The sequence below is a fragment of the Rhinoderma darwinii genome, chromosome 3, assembly GCF_050947455.1.
Source record: "Rhinoderma darwinii isolate aRhiDar2 chromosome 3, aRhiDar2.hap1, whole genome shotgun sequence".
Classification (NCBI taxonomy): Eukaryota; Metazoa; Chordata; class Amphibia; order Anura; family Rhinodermatidae; genus Rhinoderma; species Rhinoderma darwinii.
The window spans coordinates 255,282,402-255,307,472 of NC_134689.1; the positions used below are offsets into that span (position 1 = coordinate 255,282,402).

Consider the following 25,071-nt stretch of genomic DNA (forward strand, 5'->3'; position numbering starts at 1 on the left):
AAGCTTGAATGTTTTTGAAGAACCCTTGGGCCACTAGTTATTATTAGCATGGCCAAATATTTACAGGATATGCCATAAAGGCTTCATAGAAGCTAGTCCCACTTTTCATAAAGTCTTAAACTACTAAGGCACCATAGCGTACCTGTACGTCATGGATTGCCTTACATAAAGGCTCCATGATTTATATGTACATCATGATGATTGCAGGGCTACAGAAGCTGTGCACGTGCGATCAACAGCAGGAGGCCGGCTGTTATTGACAACCGGGCTCCTGCTATAATGGATGGGATCAGTGAAATCTCTGATCCTGGCTGTTTAACCCTTTTGATTCAAATTCCCTAATGGGAATTTTATACAGATTAGTTAAAATAAAATCCCCACACAAATAAATAAAACCTTTTTATAATTAAAAATATTGTTTAGAATAAAGGTAACTTATTTTTTATACACGATGGCGGATTTACCTTTCTCTTCCCCATTCCCCCCCAAAAAATGTTAATAAAAATTACTTTATAAATTATATGTATACCCAATATAGTACTGATAGGAACTGCAACTCATCCCGCAAAAAAACAAGCCGTCATACAACTACATCATCAGAAACATAAAAAAAATGATTGCTTTCAGAATGCGGCTACACAAATTGACTTTCTTCCATAAAACAAGTTCTTGTTGTACGAAAGTACTAGAACGTAAAAAAAAAACTATACTTCTTTGGTATTCCAGTAGGAGAAGAAGAAATTGCAACACTCACCAGTGCATTTGCAAATTTCAAGGCTTATTCCATCAAGTGTATTTAACAGCAGGGTGGACACAATCACAAGTAAAAAGACAACAGCCGTTTTGCACTATCCGCGCTTCATCTGGCTCTCCTGGTACCGCTCCAAAAAACCTGTTATTTATACGTAACGTACAGTAGGGACCACCCACAATAAAAAACTAAAAACATAGGAGTACAAAACTGTATTATTTCAATTTGCAACAATAGATGACATCCGGAACATATGAAAAGCGTGGTTATTTGTAAATAAATAACTTTATTAGAAACAGCTAAGATCATTACAATTATTAATGCCTAATGTTCCCCCGGCTCCAGTTATTTAATATCCCATGTGCTTCTCTCTACAACAGGTACGTTTTCCTATCAATGTGCGGCAGTGCTTTGGTAACCCTCTCTATGCCAGCAAAAAGACAAGGCATTGGAGTCACCATCATGGACCTCAAGAAAATGTTTTATAACTCTGGGACATCCTTCTCCTGTCACCAGTGATTGAACATGTTCAAGTATCCTCTTAAAAAGCGGACAAATAGTCTTCCCTAAATAAAAAATATCTGCAAGGGCAAAATAATGCATAAACTATATTGTCTAATTTACAAGTGATAAATTCCCAGACATAGTGAAAAATTGGGCCCAAATAAATTTGAGAGCAAAACAAGCAGTTGCCGCATCGATGGTTAACCTGCGGTAACCCATCCTGGAGCCAAGTCTGCCTGGCTTCCTGATAGCGACCAATGACCAAGTGATCCCTCAGGTTCTTACGCCTCCTGAATGCAATAATTGGTTTACGCCTAGCCATTTCGGATCAGATTCTAGCGCAGACCGGTTATTGTGAATAACTTGTCTAATATTGTTGGGCATAGAGCTATGTTGAAACAAGAACACCAATCATCGATTGTAAGTGCTCTGTTTCCGAGACTGTCTAGATCTGACGAGAGTGCCATGATCCTGCAATCGTGCACAATCTCTAGGTAGATTGATCGGGTCAGTCGGGTAATCCCTAGCCCTAGCTACCAGATGTTTTTTAACTCATCTGCTCGTATAGTGAAATCAGACTCAGAACCATTAATTGTTTGTAACCTAAGAGATTGGCTGAAAGGTAAGAAACATTTTACATGTTTTGGGTGATAGCTATCAAAATGGAGAAGGGTATTGTCAGTAATCGATTTTCAATAACTCTGTGTTGTCAGTTGACCGTCCGTGTTTTCAGCAATAAGGTCAAGGAATTCTACTCTGCCCTGACACCAATGGGATGTAAACTTCATAATGAATATATTGTGGTTGATGTAATCCAGAAAGGATATAAACTGGGACTTATTCTCTTCCCACACTATAATGATGCCATCAATATAACAATAACATTTTGAATGTGGTAAGAAGGGGTTTGCAGTATTATACATGTATTTCTACTCAAAAGCTGCCAGGAACAGGATGGTGAACGTCGTTGCGACCGGCATCCCCCATCGCTGTCCCTGATATCTAATGAAACCATTGATGGTTGAGGATGAAAGCATTATATAATAATACAATGTCCTTACATACAATATTCTTATTAGTCCTGTCAAGGATTATACTGACCATAGAGACCCCCAGCTTCTGCGGAATCCTGGTGTATAGACTCTCTACATCAATAATGGCAAACCCACACCCAGGAACCCACTCAGCAGATAGGAAGGATAATAGCAGATCAAAGATGTTAACCAAGTAGAAGGGTGTACTTTCCAGGAGGGGTCTCAGTCCCAATCCAGGTACCGAGACAACAAATCTTTAGCTGAATTGGTTCCCGAGACAATAGGACGACCTGGAGGATCACTGACAAATTAGTAAATTTGAGGTAGGAAGTACCAATATGGTTTGCTGGGACTTGGGGGAAACAGTTTTTCACCCAACTGTTTAGAGTTTATTCCCTTTCCCATTCTACATTGTGAAGGAACAAAGATTACAACCTTCTCAGATAAATGTAGGGTCATAATTTAGTTTTTCATAGGCATCTATGTCTCCCAATTGGCAGCGTGCTTCTTTTTTCTAGTACTTTTTTGACATCAAGACTATTTTACCTCCATTGTCAGCAAGTTTTAACATCAAATTTTTCTGACTTTTGGTATTTCTATATTCATACCGACCTGTATTTTAAAGTAAACCAGTTATTTTTACCCCACGGTAAACAGCAGAATAAAACCTGCAAAAAACAAAGGAATTGTTGCTGTTTTTTTTAATTCTCTCCAAGAAAAAGTTGGCCGAACCATAAGGCTATGTTCACACAGAGTTTTTTGCAGGCGGAATTTCTGCATCAAAATTCCGTTAGGAAGTTTGAGGCAGATTTTCTCTCCCTGCACGCCGATTTTCGCTGCGTTTTTCGCCCGCGGCCATTGAGCGCCGCGGGCATAAATCGCCGCGAAATACGCTTTCTTTGCCTTCCATTGAAGTCAATGGGAGGTCAGAGGCGTAAACGCCCGAAGATAGAGCATGTCGCTTCTTTTTCCCGCGAGGCGGTTTTACCGCTCACGGGAAAAAGACGCCTCCGCCTCCCATTGAAATCAATGGGAGGCATTTTTGGGCCGTTCTTGACGAGTTTTTTGGCGCGGTTTCCGCGTCAAAAAACTTGTAAAAAAACTCAGTGTGAACATAGCCTAAAGAAGTATTCCTATCTCAAATATTTATATTATATCCACAGGATATGCTATAAATGTCTGATAGATGCAATACGCTGTGCTATGTTGTTTCTGTAACTCCCATTTACTCCAATGGGAGTTACAGAAACAGCGTAGCTCAGTGAGCTCTGCTTTTTCCGAAACCCTGACCACCTATGACCCGGGTCCCAGTCTGAACAAGGCCGGATTAACCCCAATCTTGAGAGGTGCGGGTCCCAAAGCTATCAGACATTTATGGCAAACAGTGATCTTCTATCTATCTATCTATCTATCTATCTATCTATCTATCTATCTATCTATCTATCTATCTATCTATCTATCTATCTATCTATCTATCTATCTATCTATCTATCTATCTGTATTTATATTATATTTGCTTGGATATTCCTTTGGTTTGATATTCATTTGCTTTCATCATGAAAGTATACCAACAGGGCATTAATATAATTCAGATGGCAGACCAGAAAACAAATAGTCATGTTCTTGTGGTTGCAATGTCCAACTTATTGAACCAGTTGTTCCCTAAGATGTTTAACTAGACTTTGGTCTGCTAATGAAGGGGCTTGTACTTGTCTGCTGTCTATCCATTTTGTCACCACAAGTTAGAATTAATGCTTTAAGTTATTTTTCTTTTGATAAATCGATCCACAACATAAGGCAGCATAGTCTACTTCAGGATGTTCTGGAACATTGCTTCACACATTTTGAACTCAGTCAGCTTCAGAGGGCGGGTCATCACACAGTTATCCCTGTAATTAGGCTCAAGAAGTTCATGCCTAAGGGCGCCCTACAGGAAAGGGTCCCAGGTCTGAGGGTCAGGGCTGTATTATAACTTATGTAGTGAGTGATGGTACATTAGTCTCCCTTCAATACTTATATACATGCAATCTATCTTCATGCTGTATGCACTGATAGAGGAATAACATTCCTGGAAAGATAAACCGCACGCGCGCGCACACACACACACACACACACACACACACACACACACGCTAAGTACTGTTACTGCTTTTATTTTTTTATTTTTTCAATTTATCTTTGAAGCATTGAAGAAAATCTAGACACTAAGTAAACTGCATCAACATGAGTTACTGCATCTTATGTGATCTAGTCCAGGTTATGGGTCCATCAGCGGCAGGTACTTTATGGGGGCATCAGTGACATAGAATATGCTGGCATCTGAGGCGGGTACTCTTGGAGCATCTAAGGCAGCATAGTTGCCAACAGTACCAAATTTGCCAGGACTGTCCCTATTTTTTAAGGGCAATCCTGGAAAATATTTGTCCCAAGCATTGTTCTGCAAACGCAGGGGTGAATTTAGGTGAAGGGGGCGGGGCAATTGATGCATGAACTAAACTACACTGCCAGGTTTTTTTTAATTGTTAAATTTGATTAATCCAATTGATAATAGCTGATATTACTCACCTCTTCTCGTTCCTCTAAGGCTCTGGACGATGCCGCACACAACATCCTGATGCTGGCCAGAATCAAGACTGTGTGCAGCAGTGCCTGGAGCCCATGAAGAGCCGGGCGGTTGAATAGGAGACAAAACCAAGGAGAGCAATGAGAGAGGTCTGATCTAGGGTTTAAAATTATAAGGTCTGAATTATAGGCTCTGAGGTCTGAATTATTGCTTCTGGTCTAACATCTGAATTATGGGGTCGGGTCTGATTTGGGGTATGAATTTTTGTGTCTGTTCTGGGGTCTGAATTTATATTGGGGTGTGGTCTGGGGATTCTGAATTGTGGGGTGTGAGGTCTGAATTGTGGGGTCTGGTCTGGAATAATGTTGTTGTCTGGTCTGAGTTAAAATTGTTATCTAGGCTTTGTAAAAATTGTAACTGCCCCATGGCAAGCCACACCCTGACAAATTTTGCCCATGGCAAGCCACCGAAGAACAGAGTCGCAGTTTCCCTAGAATTTTTTTTTAAACGTAGGTAACTCGTGAAGGTGTTGGAAAGAATTGATAACATGATGCATAAAGTGATCCCAAGGTTGCCAACCATTCATAAATTTACAGACAGTCTATAAAAATAGAGGTGCTAGTGCAGGGTATTGTGATTGTAATTATCATCATGATACAGTTCACAGTAATGCTGTTATTCTGTGCTATACACATATATTACTTATAGTATCTGTCATTCATTTTGATTCTCCAGTTTGTTCGTATAAAATGTTGACTGTCCTTGATTTTTGTACAGAAAAAAGCAAAAATTCAGTTTGGCAACAAAACCACCAAACTGTTCAGTCATTACATTAAAATCGAAGACAGGTGAAGTAAGCAACATTGAGGCCCCATGCACACGAAAGTATTTTTTTCCTCCCGTAAATACTGGCGTAAATACGGGTCCTTTGTCACACGTATTTGACCCGTATTTACGGACCCGTTTTCTCTGCAGTAATCGGCAGCCCCTTCTCTCTATCAGTGCTGGATAGAGAGAACGGGCAGCCCTTTCGGGCAGAGTTTCCGCAGTGATTAAAAGTAAAAGACGTTCATACATACCCCGGCCGTTGTCTTGGTGATACATCCCTCTTTTGACATCCAGTCCGACCTCCCTGGATGATGCGGCAGTCCACGTGACCGCTGCAGCCTGTGATTGGCCTGTGATTGGCTGCAGCGGTCACATGGGATGAAACGTCATCCTGTGAGGCTGGACTGGAGGAAAAAGCAGGGAGTTCTGGGTAAGTTAAATTTTAATACTATTAACTCCAGCGGTAGTCACTGTCCCGGGTGCTGAAAGAGTTACTGCCGATCAGTTAAACTCTTGCAGCACCCTGGACAGTGACTATTCCCTGACGTCGCCTAGCAACGCTCCCGTAATTACGGTGCACACATGTAGTCACCCGTAATTACGGGAGCCCCATAGACGTCTATGGGCCTGCCCGTGCCGTAGTTACGACCTGAAATAGGGCCTGTTCTATATTTTTCAACTGCCCGGGCACCTTCCGGGAAGGTACCCGTGGCCAATAGAAGTCTATGGGCCCGTAATTACGTCCGTTTTACATTTGTGTGCATGAGGCCTAACTATCTGTTAAAAAGGAACCTGTCAAGGGGTGGGATATATTAGGCAGCAAGGGTATAGTCCGTTTTTGAAGTTGATGTGTTTAACCCTTTCAGGACTGAGACATTTTTTGATTTTCGTTTTTCACTCCCCGCATTCCAAGAGCCATACCCTTTAATTTTTCTGTCAATGGGGTGGTGTGAGGGCTTATTTTTTGTGGGAGGAGTTGTTGTTTCTATTGGTGACATTTAACCCCTTAAGGACGCAGCCACTTTTGGACCAAATGACACAGCCTCATTTTTTAAATCTGACATGTGTCACTTTATGTAGTAATAACTCCGGAATGCTTTTACCTATCCAAGCGATTCTGAGGTTGTTTTCTCGTGACATATTGTACTTTATATTAGTGAAAAAATTTGGTCGATAAATTCAATATTTTTTGTGAGAAACACCAAGAGTTAGAGAAAATTTGCAAAAATTAGCATTTTCCTAAATTCAAATGTATCTGCTTGTAAGACAGATAGTTATACCACACAAAATAGTGACTAGTTAACATTTCCCATATGTCTACTTTATGTTTGCATCATTTTTTGAACATCCTTTATTTTTCTAGGACGTTACAAGGCTTATAAGTTTAGAAGCAAATTCTCACATTTTCAAGAAAATTTCAAAAGGCTATTTGTTAGGGAACAGTTCAGATCTGAAGTAGCTTTGATCACCCCATTTTAAAAACTGCACCCCTTAAAGTATTCAAAACAGCATTTAGAAAGTTTCTTAACCCTTTTGCGTTTCACAGCAATTAAAGCAAAGTGGAAGGGAAATTTGCAAATTTCATTATTTTTTTTTGCAAAAATTCCATTTTAATCAATTTTCCCTTGTAATACTGAAGGTTTTTTTTTTACCAGAGAAACACAACTGAATATTTATTGCCCTGATTCTGTAGTTTTTACAAATATCCCACATGTGGCCCTAGTGTGCTACGGGCCTGAAACAAAGGCCCCAGAAGCAAAGGAGTAGCTAGTGGATTTTTCGGCCTTCCTTTTCTTAAATTATATTGCAGGCACCATGTCAGGTTAGAAGAGGTCTTGTGGTGCAAAAACAAAGGAAAACCCCCAAAAAAGTTACTCCATTTGGGAAACTACACCCCTAGAGGAATTCAACTAGGGGTGTAGTGAGCATTTTAACCTCCCAGGTGTTTCATAGATTTCATTAGAATTGGGCAGTAAAAATTAAAAATTACATTTTTTTCCACTAAGACGTAGCTTTAGGTCAAAATGTTTCATTTTCTCATCAAATAAAGGAGAAAAAGCACCATAACATTTGTAAAGCAACTTCTCCAGAGTACGGAAATACCCCATATGTGGTAATAAACCACTGTATGAATACACATCAGGGCTCAGAAGGGAAGGAGCGCCATTTGGCTTTTGGAGAGCAGATTTTGCTGGATTGTTTTTTCTGCACCATGTCGCTTTTGCAAAGCCCCTTAGGTACCAGTACAGTGGAAACTACCCAAAAGTGACTCCATTTGGCAAACTACACCCATTGAGGAATTCATCTAGGGGGGTAGTGAGCATTTTGACCCCACAGGTGTCTCATAGATTTTATTAGAAATGGGCAGTGAAAATTAAAAATTACATTATTTTCCAATAAGACGTAGCATTAGTTCAAAATTTTTCTTTTTCTCAACACATAAAGGAAAAAAAGCACTGTAACATTTGTAACGCAACTTCATTAGAGTAGGGAAATACGCCACACGTGGTCATAAACTGCTAGTTGGACACACAGCAAGGCTCTAAAGGGAAGGAGCGCCAGTTAGTATTTGGAGTGGAGATTTTACAAGATTAGATTTTTGACACCATGTTGCATTGAGCTATACTACCAGTACAGTGGTACCCTCGAAAAATTACCTCATTTTGGAAACTAGATCCCTCAAAGAATTTATCTAGGTGTGTAGTGAGCATTTTGACCGCACTAGTGTTTTGCAAAAATGAGTAAACCATAGATGTTACAGATTGAAAATTGCCGTCTTCCACAGATATGCCATTTCAGTGCCCAATGTGTTGTGCCCAGCTTGTACCACCATAGACACACATCCTATAAATTGTTAAGCGGGTTCTCCAGAATACAGTAATACCCCATATGTGGTCATAAATTGGCGTTTGTGCACACTGCCAAGCTCAGTTGGACCACCATTTGGCATTTGAAGCGCAGATTTTGCTTGGTGTTTTACTTGTATTTCAGCTTATAATGTGGGATATGTAAGCTGGGCGGAGTACATCAGGGTATATGTAAACTGGGCAGAGTACATCAGGGCATAATAGGATGATGTAATCATGGGGTGAATGAATAATCCATGGATTGGTGTGGTACGCTGTGAACCAATCCTTTTATGCACAGGCCTTGTTTATTGTGTATTATACAAAATATCTGCGCTGCCTAATCTTTGACTTCTTCACTAGCCCTATAAGCAGCACAAGGCCCTAAAGTGTCCTCATCTCCGCTGCATCTACAGGGTCCACCTGTGGGGTCCAGCAAATGATGATGTGGAGTATTTAGTGAAATTCTACTGGACCTAAAAAATTAGTCTGGGCCGTCATTTAGCATAATTTTGCATCATTGCTTTTTGAGAGTCATAACGTGTTATTTTCCCGTTGACAGAGCCATGTGAGGGCTTGTTTTTTGTGGAGCGAGCTGTAATTTTTATTGGTTCCATTTTGGGGTACATATAATTTTTTTTATCACTATTTATTCCATTTTTTGGGAGATGAGGAAACCAAAAAACAGCAACTTTTTGACAGTGTTCACCGTGCAGTATAAACAACATGTTAACCTTATTCTGCGGGTCGATACGATTACAGCGACACCAAATTTATATAGTTTTTTTGCGTTTCACTACCTTCCAACAATAAAAATACTATTTTCTAAAAAAATCATGTTTTAGTGTCGCCATTTTCTGACAGCCATAACTTTTTTATTTTTTAGTTGATATCACTGCGAGAGGGCTTGTTTTATGCATGACGAACTGTAATTTCTATTGGTACCATTTTGCGTTACTTGCAACTTTTTGATCACCTTTTATTATATTTTTTTTTAGACAATTTTTGAGACAAGATGACCCAAAAATATAATGCTGTCATTGTTTTTTATTAAAAATTTTTACGGTGTTCACCGTGCGGTAAAAAAACGTTTTTTCACTTTTTTCACTTTTTTTTTTACACTTACCTGAGGACTTGAAGATCTGATCTTTCTGATCCCCGGTACTATACACTGCACTACTTATGTAGTGCAGTGTATTGTAACTGTCAGGCTGAGTTCACACGTTGCAGATTTTTTGCGGTTTTGATGCAGATATCACCCTTTTGCATTGCAAAGTGTAAAATCTGCGCTGAAAATCTGCGGGAAATCCGCGACGTGTGAACTCAGCCTCATTCTTCATCTGACAGTTAGCCTATTACATGATGCCTCGGGCAGGACCTAATAGGCTTTCGTATCTGGGCAACCAGGAAGCCTAGCAACGGCTTCCTGGTTGCCATAGCAACCATCGCCACCCGTGATCCATCGTGAGGGCGCCCGGGGGGTACAGAGGGAGCTCCCTCCCTCTGTCAACCACTTCAATGCGGCGGACGCCATTGACAGCCGCATCGAAGGGGTCAAATGGCTGAGATCGTCGGTAACTGCCATCGCCACCATTGCAGGGGGATGTCAGCTGTGTATTACAGCTGACAGTCGCTGAAGATAAAGCGCGCACAGCTCCTGTGCCGGCTCTATCTACAGGGCGTGACCCAATTGCGGGAATGCACTTTGAATTTGGACGTACAGTCATGCCCAAAAGCGGGAAGGGGTTAAAGAACCATATAATATACTGGGAAACTGAAAAAAAAACTCTTTACGGGCTGAAATTCCTCCATAGTTTTTTGGGTTTCGTTTTTACGCTTTAACTGTGCGGTAAAAATTACAACTTAACTTTAACTGTCACTCAATATGATTATGGTGATACAAAATTTATACAGGATTTTTTATATTTTACTACTTTTAAAAAAAACTTGTTTTTTTACGGCGTTCAACGTGCTATACACCGCGTTCCAAATTATAATGCAAATGTTATTTTTCGCTGATTTTCCTAAATAGTTGATGCAAATGACAGTCAGTATAATCTTCAAGTCATCAACCGTTGGAGTATAATGCGAATTTTATTGAACAAATCTCCTAATGATAACAGTTTTTTTTTTAGAAGTAAAAAACTCAAAATGCACTGTTTCAAATTATTATGCACAACAGAGATCAAAACATTTTAAAGGTTGTAAAGAGAACTAAAATGTTAATTTGTTGAATTTGCAGCATCAGGAGGTCATATTTACAGAAATCAAAAGCTCTTTCAATCAAAAAAAACTTAACAGGCCAAGTTACATGTTAACATAGGACCCCTTCTTTGATATCACCTTCACAATTCTTGCATCCATTGAATTTGTGAGTATTTGGACAGTTTTTGATTGAATATCTTTGTAGGATGTCAGAATAACCTCCCAGAGTTTCTGTTTTGATGTGAACTGCCTCCTACCCTCATAGATATTTTGCTTGAGGATGCTCCAAAGGTTCTCAATAGGGTTGATGTCAGGGGAACATGGGGGCCACACCATGAGTTTCTCTCCTTTTATGCCCATAGCAGCCAATGACACAGAGGTATTCTTTGCAGCATGATATGGTGCATTGTCATGCATGAAGATAATTTTGCTACGGAAGGCACGGTTCTTCTTTTTGTACCACGGAAGAAAGTGGTCAGTCATAAACTCTACGTACTTTGCAGAGGTCATTTTCACACCGTCAGGGACCCTAAAGGGGCCTACCCGCTCTCTCCCCATGATTCCAGCCCAAAACATGACTCCGCCACCTCCTTGCTGAAGTCGCAGCCTTGTTGGGACATGGTGGCCATTCACCATCCATCCACTACTCCATCCATCTGGACCATCCAGGGTTGCACGGCACTCATCAGTAAACAACACGGTTTGAAAATTAGTCTTCATGTATTTCTGAGCCCACTGCAACCGTTTGTGCTTGTGAGCATTGTTTAGGGGTGGCCGAATAATAGCTTTATGCACACTTGCAAACCTCTGGAGGATCCTACACCTTGAGGTTCGCAGGACTCCAGAGGCACCAGCGGCTTCAAATACCTGTTTGCTGCTTTGCAATGGCATTTTAGCAGCTGCTCTCCTAATCCTATTAATTTGTCTGGCAGAAACCTTCCTCATTATGATCTCTCTGCAGCCTTTGACACTGTAGACCACAAACTCCTACTTAACATGCTCCACTCTATTGGCCTCAAGGACGCGGCTCTCTCTTGGTTTTCCTCCTATCTCTCTGACCGCTCATTCAGTGTGTCATTTGCTGGTTCCACTTCTTCTCCTCTTCCCCTTGATATCGGGGTTCCTCAGGGATCAGTCCTAGGTCCACTCCTCTTTTCTCTCTACACAGCTCCTATTGGACAAACCATCAGCAGATTTGGCTTCCAGTACCATCTCTACGCTGATGACACCCAATTATATACCTCTTCCCGTGACATCACCCCTGCTCTAATACAGAACACCAGTGATTGTCTGTCCGCTGTCTCTAACATCATGTCCTCTCTCTATCTGAAACTGAATCTTTCTAAAACTGAGCTCCTTGTGTTCCAACCATCTACTAACCTCCCTAAACCTGATGTCTCTATCTCTGTGTGTGGCACTATCATAACTCCTAAGCAGCACGCCCGCTGTCTCGGGGTTATTTTTGACTCAGATCTTTCCTTTACTCCTCACATACAATCACTTTCACGCTCCTGTCATTTTCACCTAAAAAACATCTCCAGAATCCGCTCTTTTCTTACGGAGGAAACTGCCAAAACTCTCATTGTTGCTCTGATTCACTCTCGTCTTGACTACTGTAACTCATTACTAGTCGGTCTTCCCCTCACTAAACTCTCCCCTCTCCAATCTATCCTCAATGCAGCAGCCAGGCTCATCTTTATGACCAACCGCTACACCAACGCCTCTAATCTGTGCCAGTCACTGCACTGGTTGCCCATCCCCTTCCGAATAAAATTCAAACTTATTACTCTCACCCACAAAGCTCTCCACAGTGCTGCACCTCCTTACATCTCCTCCCTCATCTCTGTCTACCACCCTACTCGGGCTCTACGTTCTGCCAACGACCTTAGATTAAAATCCTCCATAATCCGAACCTCCCACTACCGTCTCCAGGATTTCTCTCGTGCTGCACCCGTCCTCTGGAATGTGCTACCCCAGACAATCAGATTAATTCCCAATATCCACAGTTTTAAACGTGCCCTGAAAACACATCTATTTAGACAGGCCTATAAAATTCCCTAATCTGACTCCTTTTCATGGCCCTCCATTTAGATTAGTCATCAGAATAAGATTCCCTCACACTCCTTCTCTTCATGTCCGTCATACACGGATACTGGCTGGTGACCGGCTCATGCAGCTTTATGTTACCACCGCATGTGTATAAAAATGGCCGGACCATTGTACAGAACAAACACTATTACACTTTGTGTCTCCCTTATGTCCTCATAGATTGTAAGCTCTTGCGAGCAGGGTCCTCACTCCCCAGGTTTGAATTGTAAATGAACTTTGTCACTATGTAATGTCTGATATTGTTTTCATGTTCCCTCTACATTGTAAAGTGCTGCGTAATATGTTGGCGCTATATAAATAAAGATTATTATTATTATTATTATTATTATCTGAACGAACACGTCTGTGCTCTGAATCAGCCACAAATCTTTTCACAGTACGATGATCACGCTTAATTATCACAGGTGTCTGAGATTTGTTACAATGATCCAAAGAGCCCTAAGACACAATACCATCCATGAGTTTAATTGAAAAACGAATAATTAAATGTTTATGACACTTAAATCCAATGTGCATAATAATTTGGAACACGGTGTATTGTAACAGCTCAGACTTTTATGGATGCAGAGATACAAATTCCGTTTACTTTATTTGAATTTCTACATTGCTTTAAAGGAAAAATGGGTAAAGGTTTTTTTTTGAACTTTTAATATTTTTTTCCACTACAAAAAACCTTGTTTCACTTTTTTTGCACATTCTATTAGCACCCCTAGGGGATTTGAACCAGCGATCGTCAGATTGCTGGTACAATACACTGCAATACTAATGTCCTGGAGGCCTTCATTAGGACCCTGTGCTGCCATGACAACCATTGGGACCCCACGATCGCGTTGTGGGAGCACCCATGAGCTGTCAGAGGTGAGATTGACCACAGCATTTGAGGGGTTAAACGGCTAGGAACAGCGCGATTGGTGTTCCTGGTCCTTAGTCCCGGGTGTCAGCTGTAAAACACAACTGAGAACTGCAGCGTATAGAGCGAGCTCAGCACATGAGCCCGCTCTATACTTCTCCCCCCGCGCACCACGACGTAATAGCACGTTGTGGTGTGCAAAGGGGTCAAAGCAGAAAAAATGGGCAAGCATCAGGATCTGAGCGACTTTGACATGGGCCAAGTTGTGATGGCTAGACAACTGAGTCAAAAGCATCTCCAAATGATTGGTCTTGTAGGTTGTTCCCAGTATGTAGTGGTTAGTACCTACCAAAAGTGGTCCAAAGGAGGACAACCCTTGAACTGAAAACAGGGTCATTTACGCCCAAGGCTCATTGATGTGCGTGGGGAGAGAAGGCTAGCCATCTAGTCCGATCCCACAGAAAAGCTACTGTAGCACAAATTGCAGAAAACGGATATGCTGGTTATGATAGAAATGTGTCAGAACACTCAGTGCATCGCAACTTGCAGCTTTTGGGGCTACGTAGCCCAAGACATGTCAGAGTGCCCCTGCTGACCCCTGTCCACCACAGAAAGTGCCTATAATGCGTATGAAGTGAGCATCAGAGCTAAACCATGGCAATGGAGGAAGGTGGCCTTGTCTGATGGATCACATTTTCTTTTACATCATGTGGACGGCCGAGTGCATGTGATTCGCTTACCTGGGGAAGAGATGGCACCAGGATGCACTATGGAAAGAAGGCAAGCTAATGAGGGCAATGTTCTGCTGGGAAACCTTAAGTCCTGGCATTCATGTGGATGCTATCTTTATACATATCATCTTCCTAAACATTGTTGCAGACCAAGTACACACCTTCATGGTAATGGTTTTCCCTAATGGCAGTGGTCTCTTTCAGCAGGATAAGGCATCCTGCCACACTGCAAAACTTGTTGAGGAATGGTTTGAGGAACATGTCGAAGAGCTCAAAGTGTTGACATGAACTCCAAATTCCCCAGCTCTCAATCCGATCGGCTCAAAGTGTTGACATGAAGTCCAAATTCCCCAGATCTCAATCCGATCGAGCATCTGTGGGATGTGCTGGAAAAACATTCATTCCATGGAGGCCCCACCTCGCAACTTACAGAACATAAGGAATCTGCTGCTAACGTCTTGTAGCCAGATACCACAAGACACCTTGGACATTTTGTCGAGTCCGTGCCTCGACAGGTTAGAGCTGTTTTGGGGGGCACGAGTCGGACCTACACAATATTAGGCAGGTGGTTTTAATGTTATGGCTGAATGGTGTATAAGAATCACAACTTTGTGTGAAACTTTTGCTCTACACACACACACATGCATCACACTAGTAGTTTGCAAATCATAATTTAAAGTTTCAACTAATAAGTCGCAATTTAAATGACTTTTGTTTATTTGTTAGATTAGAAAGCAGACATGCACACCACACCTTATCTTAACCACACATAAAAGTGTAATATTAGTATATAAGAGCTCCAAATAAAAGCCTACACTATGGCTTCAGGGGCAGTGAGAAAATGACAGGAAGTGGCAACAAACAGGATCTCAAACCATGTCACCTCACCACAATAGTTGTGTAACCAATAGGTAGGGTGAGGGGTATAACCTTTGCTAAATATTTCCGTTTTCTCAAATCTTTCCAGGGGAAAAACAGACAAAAGTGGACTCAAAGCATAGGTAAACAAGGCAGCTAAAGGATAGTAAATGGAATCTTGTAACAGTTTGGGAAATTTAACTTGCATTGTCTGACCAAGGCTTTGACAATATGGTTATGCTATCATATACTGTGATAACTAAGACTATTTGCTTAACCCCTTGAGTACAGCGCATGCAGCAATCAGCTGCCTACCTGAAAACACATAGTGACAGAACAGTGATGGCAGCTGTCATCGACAGCTGACCATCTCTGTTAACAGGCAGGGGAGAAATCGCAGTGTTCCCATGCTGACGATTGCTGAGATTGGTCAGTCTTTGCAGAATAACCAATCACAGCCTCTGTGACGTCTGTGTCGGGGTGAAACTACAGTGCCCGACTCTAATCTAATTTCTGAGAGATCAGATAGCAGATCAGTGTCGTGTCGCCGAGGAGCCTCTTATTAGTTAAAAAATAATACAAAAAGCACTCAGTGCCCACAACCACCTTCAGTGCCCATCAACCCTCATACAGTGGTCATCAACCCCACTTTAATGGCCATCAACCCACTTCAGTGCTGCCACCATATTTTGTCTGGAGTAGCTTTTTTTTGTTCATTTATGAAAATAATATTTGATATATATATATATATATATATATATGTCCACGCCTTTGGGGCGGGTGTTCTGCCACTTGCTGGCCTTAGCTAAGGCGGGGGTGGTGGGACCCCATCATTTCGTTCGTTTGTCGCTTGACGTGCGGGGGACCTAGCGATTTGGCAGGAGTTTATAGGGCTGTACAATGGAAAATCTGTGTGGATGGAGTTGGCGGTGTCCAATGTTGACCTGGAGATGCATACTGATGAGTCGGGAGGGCATGGGTTTGGCACATATTTTCAGAGAGAGTGGTGTGCAGGGGCTTGGCCGGCTTCTTGGCAGGAGGAGGGGCTGGTTTCTAATTTGGCATTGTTAGAATTGTTCCCCATCGTCTTGGCGGCTGAGATATGGGGTGAACGTTTGAGGAATAAATGGGTGCGTTTTTGTTGTGACAATTTGGGTGTGGTGCAGGCCATTAACAAACAGACGGCCAGTTCCCCCCCAGTGATGAGACTGTTGAGTCAACTAGTGCTATGGTGTCTTAGTTTAAATGTGTGTTTTGTTGCTGTTCATGTTCCTGGCATTGTTATGATATCGCCGATTCTCTCTCTCGGTTTCAGTGGGACAGGTTTCGCAGGTTGGCACTGGGAGCGGAGCAACATGGGAAGTCCTGCCCTCTCTGGCTGTGGGCCGTGGTCTAGGGGTATCGGCGGCACTGATAAGACGGTCCGTGAGTGGTAGTACCTGGGCGGCTTATTCCAGGGTGTGGTCACGTTGGGAAGGATTGATGCTACAAGTAGGTGTGCTTGTGTCGGATGATTCCTTGTTGACATTGTTGCATTTTGGTGTAAATTAAAGGGTGTTCTTGATATGTCCATTTTGTTTCGACAGGCGCTGAGGTGTTACCGCAGAGGAGGGGTCCGGTGGGATGCTAGGCGCCCCGTATCGTTTGAGTTGTTGGGGAGGTTGTGCGTCAGTCTGGGTGGAGTGTGTACTTCACAGTACGAGGCGTGTCTGTTCCAGGCTGCGTTGTCCTTGGAGTTTTTTGGGGCCGTTCGAATTTCTGAGTCGGTAGCACAGAGTGGCCTGGTGGTTGTGGGTTTGCTGGCGGATGACGTTGCGGTAATGGGGTGCCACGTGTCTTGTTTACTTCGGTGATCTAAAACGGACCAAGGAGGAAAAGGGGTAAAGGTGGTGTTGTCACGTTTGGAGGGGTCTCCATGGTGCCCTGTGGGGTGTGTGGAGCGTTTTTTTGATATTCGGATATTACTAATACAGAGAAAGTGTTTGGTGTCCCTGGGTTTAAACACTAGGGAGTTTTGTTCACATTCATTCCGGATAGGGGCAGCTACGGAGGCATCCCGGTGGGGGCTAGGGGATGCAGTTATCAAGAAGATTGGGCATTGGAAATCTGCCAGGTTCAAGGGCTATGTCCGTCCTCAGTTGTTATAGTGCTTGGGATTTTGCTTGTAGATGCTGGGGTGTTTTGATTGTATTTGTCTGCTATTTTATTTTCAGGAGTGGAGGCGTGTCTGGCGTGGATTGTTGGCCATTCATATACGTGTTCTTGTGCTTACAGCTAAAATTTACCTGGACTCTAGCAGTGAACCAAAGGTGAGGTTGTCCCAATTATCAGAAGAGAATGCCATTTCTTTTTAACCTTTGTGTTGCCTGAAGAATTAAGAATCCCCTCAAATTGGCACAGCCGCTTGCAAGATATCGCACTTCCTTCTCAAGGACAACCAAGGGAGAACTCGCAGCTTTATTATAGAATCATTTTTAATAAGCCTTTTTAAAGCCGCTGAGAGAAAGGGAAAGTAATTTGGCAGTTGGAAAAAACTCCGTGAGGGATCCCAAGGCTGCCCAGTTAAGACATTTATGAAGCAATACTTTTGGGACCTCCACTGCTATTTTCCTGGGCCTCAGGGGGGGTTGGAAGTACGAAGCTTAGATTCAGAAAGTACTCTGGAGGGATCTGATTATTTCTGCTTGCTATTAGCCACACTCCATGAGAGCTGAAATTACACGGGAAGGGAATTATTACCCAGCCTGTCTAGCAATACCTAATCTAGAATACCAGTGAAAGCCCAAAATGGCAAGAACAGGAAGGAAGGGCTTGCTGCCCAAATACAGTAATTTAATAATATATGAGAAAAGCCACTTATTAGAAAAAAACGTACAGACCAATATTTATCTATGATAATGATAAGGCCTTATACACACGAGCGTGTTCGATTTGCTTTTTGCAAAAAATGGCAGTTTTTCATGCATATGAATGTCTGTGCAACGTCCGTGTGGTTTCCGTGTGTCATCTGTTTCTCTCAACGATTTTTCTCTGGAAGCATTTACTGATTTCTTAGCAACTGATCAGTGAAAAATAGACAGCACACTAGTTTTTTCCCACATCTATATACTTCAATGGGTGAGTTTGGTCCTCAAAAACGGACCAGTAAAGGACATGATGTGAGTTTCTTGTGACGGACACACGCTCCGTGAAGAAAAATGGATGTGTGAATAACCACATTAACTTGTAACGGTCAGTGTGCAGCCTGTTGTTAAAACGGACAGCACACGTAGAAGAAATAAGTGTGTGTGAATAAGGCCTAAAAGTAATTTCTTTACGGTCACAAGAACATGTCACTGAAGTTGGACATAGACATTCGATAACTCCCAGCCAAAAGTTATTTGGCCAACCGTTACCCTGGCCCCCTCATTCAAATATTTTTCTTGTGTTATTTCTATACAAGGAGAAAGAGTAATACACGCTAGACACCTCTGGTGCCCACTTACTAGGTGGAAAAGCATTAGATCACCCCAAGTGGAATTTGACAAGGAAGAAACAGTGACTGTAGATTTACATACATTACTAAGTACAATTACAAATCATACTTTATATTTTTATTAATGCAGTCCAAATATATTAGGAAAGGTTACCATTACCACTATATCAATATAAAGGTAGTGCAGTTTCTTAAGATCATTTACATATGTCAGCACTTGTAAACATATATACTCTTTGTTCACACCAGTATTTGTCTCTATGTACGAGCGTCAGCACAGGGTGCAAGTACCTACTCACGAGTATTTGCAGTGATCATCAATTTAAACCATCAAACTTGTTGTTGTGCCCCATATCCTTATAATAGTCCATCAAAGCGTAAGCAGTAAGGTTACAGTACCACCATGACATCAGACGCATCTATGCTGCTGTGTCCGCTACTGCAGATCAACCACATTCACTTGAATGGGCTGTGCTGCAGTACCAAACATGGCCGCCGGTATACTGGCGGTCCTGTGTCAGGTTCTGCTGTCAAAGGGCTTTAAGACATTCACTATGGTAAGTTTTCATGCATGAATGGTGTGGTTCGAACCTGAAGGGAAAGGAAAAACCTACGGAAAAATATCTGAAAAGGAAACAGAGTAATTTCCAAAGTTTAGAGGTTCCTGCAGAGAAAACTTGAAAAAGTGGTGAATGACTCCCAAAATGTGTATAATGGAACAGCAACAGCACCAGGAATTCACAAAACATCCCAAATGACACCTAACTTTACTTTCATAAAACTTTTGACATGTCATATTGACATGCCAAAAGTTTTGATCGGTGGGCGTCCAAGCACTGAAACCTCACCGATCGCTAAAACGAAGCAGCAGAAGCTCTCCAAGGAAACAAAGACTAATGTGACCAATGTGCACTAGTTTCAGGGATTGTCCAGTTTAGAAAATACATTTTCACATACTCTGTTAAGGAATTCTGAGTTAATATGGAGGGGTCCTCTCCTAAGGATCCTAATCTCTTGAGCAGAGTGGAGAGTACAAAGAGCGTCTCTCTCTCAGGAGGACCTGTCTTGTCCTGCATTAAGGCCCTTCTACACCGGCCGGCACATCGTTGATCGGCGCTCATTTGCTCCTGCCCTATGTATGTGGTTGAGCAGTCGTCACTCGTCCCCATACATTATTATCATGTCGGCAGCACGTCTCCCTGTTTACACAGGGAGTTGTGCTGCTGACAACGATAATATTTTATTTTTTAAAACTATACGATCAGCAAACGATCGCGCGTTTGCTCGTTCATCTGCTGATCGCTGCCCTGTTTACACAGGGCAATTATGAACGCTCGTCTGCTCGATAATCCCCCAGTGTAAAACCCCATTTACACACACAACCCATTGTTTTGAATTGGCAGTGGATGTGCGGTCCAGGTTTTCTTCTCTCGCTTGTGGGGTGTGTAATGATTATCTGCCCTTGTGGTGGCATTTCAGGGAAATGTAACACTTACTGCCAGGTTTCCACAGATAACACCTGAACGCTGGGGGTCCCAGCAGGGGGAAACTATGGGGGGAATTTATTAGGACTGTTGCTTCATACGCCAGTCTTAATCTAAAGAGGCTGGAGAACGATGCGCCTAATTCATTAAGAGGTGCATGCCCCTTAATAAATTAGGCTTATCTCTGTCCGTACATGTGCCAGAAAGGGAAATCTATGCCAACTGCGAACTATAATTATAGTCAATTTGTTACACTGGATAAAAGTGGTCACTTGTGGACACCTGAGCAATCTCCCATTTTGTAGGGTAAGAGGAATGAAGTTGAACCCCTTCAGTCAGCTCTTGGCCCAGTGCAGGCAGCATTTAGAGTTGAACACTTTTTATACAATGTGTGGTAACATACTGTCACATGAAATAACAGCGATGACAAGTCATGTTACTATGGAATTCCTCAAGGTCAGAAGACTTAGGCCTTGCAATGGACATCTGTCAGATATGCCACACAGGCCATGATTTTGAGATTCATACTGACATAATTTAAGAATAATTAATAATTATTAATTTTTAAATCTTTTCATTGCAAATATAGTAAAATAATACCAAAGAGAAAATGGCTTAATATATGAGTACAAATAGCCTAATAATAACAAAACAAAATGTTGTTATCTTACAAGCAAATTATATTAATATACAAGTAGATACATTTATTTGCGATACTGAACGAATTCTATAGGCAACTTCATGAGTCTTTTGCAATGAGTGAATCTTATAGGGTTTCCGTAACCTGCAGGACACAGGAGCTCTAGCCACCACATTATAAGTGGCCTATCTCCTACATAATGTGATCAGCGCTGTAATGTAGATAACAGAAGTGTTTTTTATTTCGAAAAACTATCAATTTTGACCAAGTTATGACCTATTTTAGATTTATGCTAACGACTTTCTTAAAGAGGCTCTGTCACCACATTATAAGTGGCCTATATTGTACATAATATGATCGGCGCTGTAATGTAGATTACAGCAGTGTTTTTTATTTAGAAAAACTATCATTTTTGATGGAGCTATGACCTATATTAGCTTTATGCTAATGAGTTTCTTAATGGACAACTGGGCGTGTTTTACTTTTTGACCAAGTGGGCGTTGAGGAGAGAAGTGTATGACGCTGACCAATCAGTGACCAATCAGCGTCATACACTTATATATAGCTATATTGCTATGTGCAGCCACATAAACACACTATAACGTTACTGCAGTGTTCTGACAATGAATATACATTACTTCCAGCCAGGACGTGATGTCTATTCAGAATCCTGACACTTCTGTAGCGTCTGTGTGATATTTACAGCAAGGCAAGCGTAATCTCGCGAGATTACGATGTAACCTGTCATTTAAAATGAGATTACGCTTGCCTTGCTGTAAATATCACACAAACGCTACAGAAGTGACAGGATTCTGAATACACATCCCGTCCTGGCTGGAGGTAATGTATATTCATTGTCAGGACACTGCAGTAATGTTATAGTGTGTTTATGTGGCTGTACATAGCGATATAGCGATATCACTATGTGCAGAGTAAATCAATGGAGAGAAGTGTATGACACTGATTGGTCAGCGTCATACACTCCTCTGTACAATGCCCACTTGGTAAAAAGTGAAACACGCCCAGTTGTCCATTAAGAAACTCATTAGCATAAAGCTAATATAGGTCATAACTCCGTCAAAAATGATCGTTTATCTAAATAAAAAACACTGTTGTAATCTACATTACAGCGGCGATTACATTATGTAGAAGATAGGCCACTTATAATGTGGTGACAGATCCTCTTTAATAGACAACTGGGCGTGTTTTTACCTTTTGACCAAGTGGGTGTTGTAAAGTGAAGTGTGAATAGAGATTGCCTCCAGCCAGGACACGATGTCTATTAACACTCCTGACACATTGGTAACGTTTGGACTTAATGACAGCAAGCGTGATCTCGGGAGATCACGCTGTGAATGACAGACATCGCGTCCTGGCTGAAGGCAATGTCTATTCACTCTCAAGACACTTCAGTAAAGTTAATGTGTGAGTAAGTGACAGCACATCGTGATCTCGCAAGATCACATTATGTAGGAGATAGGGAATTTATAATCTGGTGACAGAGCCTCTTAAAGGCAGAAGATCTAATCATAAGAGCTAGAAGCTAACGTGGTGGCAAGACCAATATTCTGCCTGATCAGGGCTGTGTGAAGGCATGAAGGGGAGTAATTAGTTGAGGGGGAAGTGCAGAAGATGACATAAATTTTATCAAATTTAGCAGGGCAGCCATGATTTTTGTAGATGACAATTTCAAAGGGAAGAATTTGATTAATGTGTTGCTTTCACAATTAAAAAGTAGGTGTAGCAGGGTAATACCCCATAGTGCAATACATTTCCTTGCTAGAAAAAGATTTTCTCTTAGGAATAATGGGTATAATGAGATCAATCTTCCTTCTGCAGAAGCCCTAGAAAGCAAATATCAGGTGTACATGGTATGGAAAAAAGAAATCAGACAAATAGTTGACCACCAGTTTATGGAATCGGGCAATGGGAGAACATCTCCAAGTCATATGCCAGAAATCTGCATCCGATGCCTGACATTTTGGACAAGATGTATCGGGAAAGCGACCCATTTTATATGCACAGATGGGAGTGAAATAAGATTGGAAAATTATATATAATTGTATAATTTTGTTGTTAACACAGTGTATAGAGAAAGTTATACACATATTACCTTTAACAGGCACACTTGATTTTATTGTGTACCCGGTGGGCATACAAGACTGAGACTAGAACCCTAGGGCCCTGAGATCGGAAAACTCCTATTAGAGGGTAATGTGAGAAAGGTCATCTCAGTCCAGAGAATTGTGCATGTGAGGCATGGTGCAATTGTAAGTAACGAAAGAAGTAATGGTAAGGTAAGTCAAATTTAATTTGTAGGTCAGGGTATGCTTGCAGTATATTTTCAACGTAAATATCTCCCAGGGTGCAGATTCCCAAGTCAGACCACAAGGTGGCTCCTAGTTGAGATGAAATATGTGGCAGCCTAGGGTTGTGCAAGAGGACCATGACAACTATAATGTCATTAAAGACATTTATTGAGTTTGCAGCCCTCTGCAACTGGAGCACCTAGTGATGGAGGTGGAAAAAGGGGAACCTGGAAAAGAGCATCGGACTCCAAGAAGGTACAGAAATTGGGGATATTCAGATAATGTTGTAAGTGATGTTCTGAGTTGATGGTCTAGAGGTAGGACCCATGTATATAAGTATTTCAATTGTCCACGAAAGTAGTATAGGCAATGCTAGGAAAGTGGCTCTGGGCTCCTTGTCAGTTATTATTTTGCTATCTGGTTCTTTAGCTCAGTGCTTGTGAGTATTCCCCTTTACCGCTCTTTGCATTCTCCCTTATTGCTATAGTTTATGACCCGGATTGACTTGACATTTTTATGCCTGCTAATTTGGTACCTGTGTTTGATTTCTCTTTTGCCTTCTGACTTTTTACTGCGTTACCACTTTGTTACTGACATTGGTTTGTCTGATTTCTCTACCTGTCTGCTCCACCTGCCGGCCACCTAGTGGCGAAACCAAGATGTCTTATCCACCAATAGGGTTCACTGCTAGCTAGGTTCCTGATAGTGAGTTTACCCTTATCAGGGAAAATTATCTGCTTTAGGCAGGGGCCTAGTTACTTCAGGGGTGTTGCAGTGCTAGTTTGCCACCTATTGCTCCGTCGGGCAGCTAGCACCTTGTCTGGTAGAGGGTGCACTTTTGCTGGACTGGTTACCTTTTGTCAGTACCATTACAACAAGTTGTTTATCCCTTGAGATAGTGGGTTTAGCCATGTAAATTAATATTTTACCAATACCAATGGTTCTATATAGATGAAAATAATTGATTTGTATGGTTCAGCCTCCTATTCTAACATGAGAAACAATCCCTTCATTTTGGGATTTGTGATGGCATTTGCCTTGCTCCCTGACTATCTCAATTAATTAGGCTCTTTTCACACTTGTGTCGTGATTTCCATTTTTAATGACGGATACCAGTGGCTCCTGACAGATCCCATTGATCCACAATGGGGTCCGTCGGGTTCCGCCTAGGAGTCTGTTGTTTTGATGGGAGAAATGAGTCTGCTAGTAGGGAATGGGTAAGTGGGGGTTTGGAGTTTTGAGGTTGAATTTCTCATGTCTATGAAACTTTTTAATTATAAACTTCCTATACCTCTTGTCACTTGTATTGAAAGGTGTCTGTCACTTATATACTGCTTTTTTTCTTCAGAAATGTCACCACTTTTGTCCATAGATTGTGTTTGGTATGCAGCTCAGAACTCATTCACTTGGGGCTGAGCTGCAATACCAGATAGAGCCCATGGACAAGAGTGGTGCTATTTCTGGAAAAAAAAAACAACAGACCATATATTTTTTTTTAATCACAGACAACCCCTTTTAAGCATACAATGCTATTCTAAATATAACACAGGAAGCATAATTTCCCTACAAGTTATTCAACGTGTGCCCTGTTAATATATCACTGTAAGGGTAAGGCATTAAGGCAAAAATGTAAACCTGAGAGGCATCTGCAACTATACTTTCTGTTAGGCTAAGATACACAAATGATATACATCCCAACAGTCAAATCTGGGACACACTTCCTTATTATTGTACAACAGTCACAGTAAGCCAGCTAAGGCTATGTTCACACCTGCATTCCACATTTCATCTATGGGATCCGTCAAGTGTTCCGACACTTTTGACGGCAAGAAAAGCACGCAGCACTATTTTTGCTGTCAAACCTACAGAAACCTCGACGGAACC

At 41.7% G+C, this 25,071-nt stretch overlaps 1 protein-coding gene across 2 annotated transcripts in view; it reads right to left on the reverse strand.

Annotated features, from left to right (window-relative positions):
* RORA (RAR related orphan receptor A) overlaps window positions 1–25,071 on the reverse strand; it is a 425,240-nt gene that overhangs the window by 131,036 nt on the left and 269,133 nt on the right. The window lies entirely within an intron of this gene.